The 8671-nt window shown below is 43.9% G+C and overlaps 1 pseudogene; it reads right to left on the reverse strand.

The window, feature by feature from the left end:
* Positions 1 to 6439: 6439 nt before the first annotated feature.
* Positions 6440 to 7981, reverse strand: LOC146801903 (uncharacterized; annotated as a pseudogene).
* Between the last annotated feature and the right edge of the window lie 690 nt (positions 7982 to 8671).

Genomic DNA, 8671 nt, shown 5'->3' on the forward strand with positions numbered 1-8671 from the left:
TACAGACGCTAGAAAATGAATTCATTATCGTGGCTACCTCTTCCTTTTAAAAGCTGTCATAAGGGGAGGAGGAGCCAAGATGGCGACCGGGACGGCAGCGTAGGCTCCCGGCTCCGTGAACCTCCACATCCCGCACAGATATCCTGCATGTGATCCTCAGCCTGCGCTACATGCCCGTGTTGGTGATTGAGAGCGGCAACCGATCGTGTGATCCTGAAGTTTCTGGCGGCGGTACCGCCTGAGAAATGTTCATTTGAAGTTTGCGGCCTGTGCAGCCCTGGAGCCGGGACCTCGGGTGGACGACATGGCCGGGCGGCAGTTCAACAACAGCGGCCATTGGTGACCGGGTGGAGTCGGAATACCGAAGCGGAGCGAATATTGGCCTAAATCTCGCTGTGGTCGCTCCTAACATCGAGCGTGGCGTAGTGGGTGCATACCCGGGGTGACGATTCCAGGGTCTTTCGGCGATTGCCTGGGCCCTCGCCAGTGAACTGATCGGACGCGGCCTGTGGCTCGTCCCGATTTGCGCGGGCTGCTCCCGGTTTTCGCGGGCACTGGCCCAGGAGGAGAACGACTGTTACCTGTGACCACACACTGGATGCATATTTTGCCTGCCTCCGGAACCCTGTTTGCAGTGCCATGGAACTTGATGCGCTTGTGCCTGAGTCCCGGTTCCCATCTGGGGTGGCCCTGCCCTGCGGCCATCTTGATGGGATGAACTCTATCATCCTGTACATTGGGTCACAGCAAGATTGGGAGTGTGTGGCGCAGAGGAGCGTAGCGGAGCGAGCGCAGGGGGCTGTGCTGGGGTACGGTGACCTTCTCGACGCTCTCGGAGCCCTCCATTCCACCCTGGTTCACGGCGCCCGGGTATTGGGGAGGAAGCTGGATGGTATGGCGTCAGCGTCGGAACAGTTGCGGTCTGCCTGTCCCCAGGTACACAAGGATCTGCTTCACCCTACACAGGAGGAAAGTAACGTGACCGCCTCTGTGAATAAAGGACAGCTGGAAATTTCGGACACTGTGGCAGCGGGTGGTCGGCTGGCTGTGGGGTCGGCCTGTTCCGGAGATTTTGGACTTGAGCAGAAGGTGGTGACTTTGTCCCATGCGCGGCCTCCGGCGACCCGGGCGATCTTCCCGCAGCGGTCGCTTGCTCTGGCTGATTCCTCCTTCCTGGACCTTGTGTGCGGCGCAGGCCCTGGGGCAGTACTGGGAAAGGTGATTTTCCATGACGATGACTGTGTTGGTGTTCAGAGACATCCTCCCTACATGTGTGTGTCCCTTCCTGGTCTTCTTTGGACGCTCCTCTTCCTTGTAACTTTGGACATGATAATGGGTCGCTGGGTATGCATTGGTGGATTCGCAAAGCGTGGCCAAGGATAAGGCTGATCCTTCAGAGGTTGTCATTTAATAGGCGGGCGGGCTTGGGGGTTGTGTGCTCTCACGGCATAACTAATAGTGTAGTCTGTGAATAATGCTCCCCATTTCTCTTAGACATGGTCGAATTTTGGTTGTTTACTGTTTGTTTTGGGGAGGAATATATTGTGCGGGAGGGAGAAGCCAGGGGCATGATTGAAGGCCCTCCTCCAGTTTATTACTACTCTCGCCCCTTCTCTGTTAGGGGGGGTTTCCTCTCTTTCCCCTTTTTCTCTGTTTCTTCTATATTTCGGGTCTGGTTCTGGGGCGACAGGCACACTGCGGGGGGGGGGCCGTAGTCATCTGCAGAGGTGCAGGGTGGGGGTTTGGGGGAGGGGCTTCTTTAGTCCTTTACTTTGTTCCTATGGCCTCCTTTTTCTTTTCTTATTCTTCTTTGTCTTTCTTTTCTGGGGTCAGTACGGTAGGTTTCCTTCGTTGCCAATCATTGTTTTTATTTGTGCATCAATTTCCGTGATGTCTTCTGGGTCCTAGGGCAGGGGACTGCAGGCGCAAACGGCTCGTGACATTCCTCCACATCCTGAACCTCCTGTTTCAGCGCCAGTGACTTGATAGATTGCTGTTCATTGTTGACGTTCACTACTCTGCCTGCCATTTTTCGCTGCTGAGAACTTGATTGGCACCTGATCCTTCTATCCCTTATTGTAAAATGAAAACCTTTTATATCCTGGTTTCCCCTTTGGGCTGTTCACTGGACTAGAGTATACTAGCATGGAGAATCTGCTTCCCGAGGTGCTGCGTGTGATTAAGATTTGCTTGCTGTTACTTTAACTGCTTAGCGGCCGGCCCCGAGGGTTGTAGGCCCATACTTGTCTTTGGTTGCAATGTCAATAAAGGTTTTTCAAAAAAAAAAGCTGTCATAAGGTCTCGGAACACCATGTGAAGAAATTGTGAATAACCGGTGTCCCTGTACTTTCTTGTGTATATATATGGATTATATTATGTATTCCTGTTTTTATACTGATTGTATTTTTTATTACCTTGTTGATTGTATCTGAATTTGGAGAATTGCACTTTTTTAAAGAGTTTTTTATCATTGTGCTTTTATGATTTTATGATATAGAATCAAATAAAGCTATTTTGATTGATTGAATGACAATAAACCAATATCCCTCCATTCGCACAATCTCATATTTATCATCGCAGTTACTCTCTTGATAGAATTAATAGTAATTGGCTCATAGCAATGAGTATTGCTTAACTGTTCATCAATCTCAGATATGTAATCACAGTGATACATAACCACAACATTACCGCACTTGTCCGCTACTTTTATAACAATAGTTTTATCAAGTTGCAATCTATTGAGCGCTTGTCGTTCAGTGGCGGTAATGTTGTGGCTAATACGTTGTACATGTCTACCTGATGTCTCCAATTTGTACAGGTCATCACTCACTTTATTATAGAACATGTCTATATTTGGATGGTAATTGAGCGTAGGCACACATTTAGATCTTGGTTTGAGACCACTGTCTATGTTACAGTTTTGTATGATTTCAAAATCATTAAGTAGAGTTGACATATCATGATTCCCATCATCATCCAAACTGAGCAAAAGTTGTGCATTATGTATATCAGCAACAGTATGAGTCAGATTCTCTGGCCTGATCAGAGGCATTGTCTTTGGCATTTGTTGTGAAAAGTAATCCCTGAGATTCAAGGCTCTTTCAAATTTGTACAGATCGATATGCACTTCAGTCATATCCCCCACCTGAGTAGGAAAGAAATTCAAACCTTTACTCAGGAGTGCCACTTCATCTTTATCAAGAATTTTATTAGACAAATGTACAATCTTTAAATCAAAGTCATTGTTGGTATCATCTGGTCCCATAAGGTTGCATAACATATTGTCATTCATAGTTAGGGCCTCGCTACTGTATTCAGTTTCTTGGTTGGCCCTCGTCCTGTATCTGCCTTTTGACCTCCTGCCTCCCATCCTGATTTGGGCTGTTCTCTTTTTTTTGGAGTCTGCTGCTGATTCGAAGCTTTGCAAGCTCCTTCTGGAAAGAAGAAGCTCTTTCTCCTAAAGGGATCTCTTGTGGTACATTAGTGGCTACACTACTCACGGATGAGGAAGAAATACTACTGACAGAGCGTGCATCATTGCTCTCTTCCCTATCATCTCTAGTTCTCTTTTTTGTAGACATGTCCGTCACGGTAGTCCCTATCATCTCTCTTGATCTTTTTCAGCTTCTTATCTTTCAAGTATATCTGGTGTTCTTCCATTACCTTTTTTAGAATGGTGACATTTTTTTCAATTAGATCTTTTTGCTCCATATCGTTAATTTCTTTCTCTAGGGCCTCAATTTCCCCTTGCAGTTTGTCCCCTTTCTCCCTGGCTTGGCGTCATAACTTGCGACGCATTCTCATGATTACCCTCCCACTCTTTCAAGAGGTCCTCGCTCAAGTCCTCGAAAGTGGGGAAGATTAGAATTCTCAAACCCCTCTGAATTTTTTAGTTAGCCAGATATTTCTGGAGTGTTACCCCGTCCCACCAATGGGATAACTCCTGTTTTTTTAATCGCTCAAGCCTCAAAAATAATGTTTTTAAACTTACTCTACTAGATATGCCCTGTGGTAAGGGTTCTATAAGCGTATTTGTGCCAAAAAGGTTCTGGGCCATCTCTACTCTCCCATCTTCAAATCTAGGCATATTAGTTAGTATAGTTTCGCAAGGAACGAGTGCAAGACAGTCTACAATCCAAGGATTTGAACAAAACAATAAAGTACACAACAGCTGACCAGGGTCAAGCACCTCAGTTCCACTAGTTACATATATCAAAAGCCGAGTGCAACAACTCCCAACTTGAAGTTGAGATATAGCATCTTTGGTGACCATTTTAACCCCAAGGTGCCATCTGACAACTAATTTTTGCAAAAGCGAAACAACCTTATCAGTGTTTTGTGAGTTGTAAATCTGGCCCAAAACCACAGAACTCATTCAACACCCTTTGATGGGAAACTTTCTTTTGAGTCGAAACTGCCACAAAGTCAGTGCATGCACCCCCACCTTTCAGGACCCCATCTCGTACCATGCAGCCTGATCCAGCAAATAATCAGAATGTTGGCTGACTTGGCAACCACATCATTCTCTAGGCAAGTTCTTTGCCATGAACATACAACTCAATCTATGGAAATTCCTACTGCCATATATGTTTATTTTGTATTATCCCTCTAAAGCAGTAGATATGCCATGGGCCCTAGTGCAAGCAATCGAAATGACCTTCTGGACTAAAGCTGGGATTGGAATACACAGCAACTATCAGGGTTAATGGGCCGGATCTAAATTAAGGCTGTTGCAGGCAGTTACTTGACAGCACTATCACAAATGAACAGGAGGGGGTGCAAAACTGCAACAAATGGCCTAAATTCGCCTTGTTATTATGGAAAATACTATGACAAAACGGTAAAATTGAATTTTGCCTAGGACTCTGAAAATCCCGGCATCACAGCAGATTTGCAGAACACAAACTGCTGTTGGCTAAAATGCCAGGACTTAAGGAGATAAGACTCTCAACTGGAAGCTACTCAAGAAGAAATAATCATGACTGGCTGATGCTACACAAATCTGTAAAGCAAGCCCATCTACTGCTGCCTCTGTGACCAGTGTGACTAGTGCCATCCAGCCTGTAGTTCTACAGTGGACTTTGTGGCACATGGCCCAAGTGCGTGTCAACTTACAGTAACTGCAGGACTGAAAGCATCTGTAGTAAGAGACAACAGATCACATTTTTCAACTGACAAGGGAGAGTCAAAACCAAACACTTATTGGAGGTTTCAGAGTTGAAGGGAGATACCTCTCTGAATTCTAAGGAGGGGGAGAAGTGTAGGGAGACTCAGTCAGTGTCAGACTGGAGTTGAAAATAGGCCTGGACACCAAAAAAAAAAGAGGCCAAATTTATGAACGGGGTTCATGAAGCAGGGATGAAAAAGAGCATGCAAGACTCGGAAAAAGAGAGGAAAGTGTTAGGTGATGAAAAGAAGAGGCATGAGGTGGAGTCAAGAGTAAACAGCCTTGGTATTTGGACACCCTTTTTTTCAGCAGTGCTGCTAGCCACTTGTAAGAAAAGCATTGGGTCCCTAAAAATTAGGTACCAGAAATAGCAATGGAAACAATACTATAAGAAGCGGCACCTCAAGTAATGTTACTTGTGCTTGTAATCACAGCCATACTCTTAGTCGGTTAGCCCCACATAAAAATTCCAGTGATCTGTGGTGTAGAACTCAAGCCACCCTCTGACCTGGTAGCTGCATCAGCATTAGCTTCAGTTTCAGGCGGACTCCGAGCACAGCAGAAGGGGTGGTAAATATCTTTAGTCCCAGACAGAACAGAGACATCCAATTGTCCATTGCAATATGTGCACATGTTTTAACTGGTCCTTAAATATGGGAGGATCCCATCCCCAGTAAATCCATAGATGCCAAGGTTTCAGATTGCCATGTGTGACATTTGTATAATTTCAGTGAAATTATGAGTGACATTTCAACGACTATGAGTGACACATTCTCGCGAGCAAAAATCATGCAAAAAAGACGAGGGAAACAAGAAGTTCTTGAAACTGCTGCAGAGCACCAGAAATGGAAAGGCACTAACCTTAGTGCTCCCTCCTGTAACCTGATTGTACTGTAAATGAATGCGTAACCATGATATTAAACAAGTCTTTCAGTAGCAGTACTTTATTAAAGTTCTGTGTACATATGGTGACACAAGCACAGTTAAATGAAAAAAAAAAATTACTGGATGCAACAGATTGTCATTTGCATAAAATAAATAATATTCTTTTAAAGTCCATATGTACATAATATCTAGATCAAGCACAACACCTGCCCAACTTTACTAACCTTGAAATAAGAGAAAACACTAAGACCAGCACAAACAGTCCTGTCAGATCATTCACATTGTCAAGTATCAGAGGCTGACAGTAACCCGTTCCTCACACCAACCTGTATCAGGGTTATGGGCACTTATATCTGAAACCAATATAACACACTGGTAGATATTTTATCATGTGCTTCCATGCAATTTGTTGTAATCCCATGTCACAGTTTTTGCCTTCTTTTTCACGTTTTCAGATGGAGAATATTTGTAAAATGTTTCACCTTGAGGCCTGTTCATTTGAAACATTAATATAGAAGACAATGTTCTATCAAGTGATAAACTGGAGCGGAATTTGGTTTTATTCTTGGTTATCCTTGTGAACACCCTTTCTTCATCAGCATTGCTGAGGGGCAACGTGAAGATAAGTTGGGCTCCTTTAGATAGAAGGAAAAACTTGCTTCTCTGAGTGCCAAGGGAATGCCAAATGATACCCATCCTGTAAGTGACTACCTCACCAGTACCACAGTTTACTTTAATAGCAGCCCTTTCTCTTGCATTTTTTGATATGTCCTGAAAGTCAGTGACCTGGTATTTTGCAAATTCTTGTTCTAAGCAAACTAGGTCATGCTATGCCAACTTGAGGAATGCTGCAAACCGTTCTCCTGAGAACAGCACACTATCAAAACTGGTTTGTGTTTCTAGAAAAAGTTAAAGACTTGTGCATGCTTAAGCACATTGTCATTAACTGGAAGGACATTTAAAGCATACTTTACACCATTCTGGTGAAAGTTGCGTACTGCTTCATAGAAAGCTTTCTGGGTTCCTGGCTCAATGTCCCCACTTTCTAGCATGTTTCTCAACTTTTCCCGCACAATGATGCCAACATACAGACTTGTATCTGGGATCTGGCATTCTTCTGCTGTCAAATCAGGCAAACTGGCATCTGGGCTCTCCTTGAATAACTGAATGACATCTACATAAAACACTCGACTCAAGATCACAGCAATTAATTCGAACAGGGCATCATACAGGAGGTGAATGACTGGATCTTCCCTTTGAAGCAAAAGGTTGAAATCAACAAGAGCAGGTAACACAGCCTGAAGAAATAGACAGTAGACCTCAGTCATAGGGTTCTCAAAACTGTGAACAAGTCTCCTTAACCTGACCTTGCTAGTTATGTCACTGTCTGGTGTTGATAGGAAGTAGGAGTGCAGAGCAGCAAACTGAAAAATCAGTCTATCCAAACATGTAGACATTCCTAACCACCTCACAGAAATAAATTTCAGCATCCGGCGGAAATCAGAATCAACATATTGGCAGAATTCGGCATGCACATTCTTACGTTTTGAAGAATCGTCAAACCAGAAGTATACATCTACAAGCAATTCCTCTGTATTAAAATATTTCAAGCTAGAACAGAAGGCAGAAGCAGCATGGGATGCAGCATTGTGGGCCATGTGGCACGGACAGGCCATGAAATACACATTAGAATTCAAAGAGAGTGCTCTAGTTTTAACAGAGTTATGCCTTCCAACATTCACTGAGGCATTATCTACACCAAAGCCAAATACAATTTTCCCACAGAATGGAATGCTTTGTCATAACATTAGATACTGCAGTAAATATACCTTCATCTGTACTTTCCTTGCTATGCTCTGCCAAAAATCCTGTGAACTGTATTTCCGTCTCTCTGGCAAAGGAGACTTCGCTGGAACTCTTCATTGACATGTAGCCTTAGATGGGCTTCATTTTAATATTTGTCCCTTGAAGAGATGTATGAACTTTACTGCTAATATGGCGTTTCAGATCAAACTCTCCTTGCTGCCCACAGGAGACATTCTTCTCGCAAATCAAGCAGCGGAAGGAATACAGATCGGTCTTAACAGGAACAAGAATCCCTGCAGTTAAAAAGAATTTCCAAAATTATGAATGTCTCCTACGAGGTTTAACCTATGAAAATGTTAAATTAAAGCACTAGTGCATACAGTGGCTACCTGCTCACAAGCACTTGTTGACCACACCTTACGCTGGCTGCTGCAGTACAACACAAAAAGTCTCTGCTATGCATTATGACATTTGTTGAGGGCTGACTAGACTGTTCAGGAAAGGACACCAAGCAATGAATTGAGCATACCGGGACCTCCATTCCACTGACATAAATTAGAGAAGTCCTGTTCATCATAGTGTAGCACCCATGACTGACTGAAAAGTAAACTGTGCAGAAAGAGAAACTGAAATGCCCAGGAACACACAATGTGTGAGAGCCTTTATTAAAATGTTAGTCTGCCAATACCTGATGCACATTGTAGAAAATATACACTCTCTTCATATAATGAAAGGGAACAACCATATAAAAACTGTTGGCATGGTGGTGGTTTGAGTCTTAAAACATACAAGTCATCTCAAAACTGAAACACA

The sequence above is a fragment of the Triturus cristatus genome, chromosome 8, assembly GCF_964204655.1.
Source record: "Triturus cristatus chromosome 8, aTriCri1.1, whole genome shotgun sequence".
NCBI classification, from domain to species: Eukaryota; Metazoa; Chordata; class Amphibia; order Caudata; family Salamandridae; genus Triturus; species Triturus cristatus.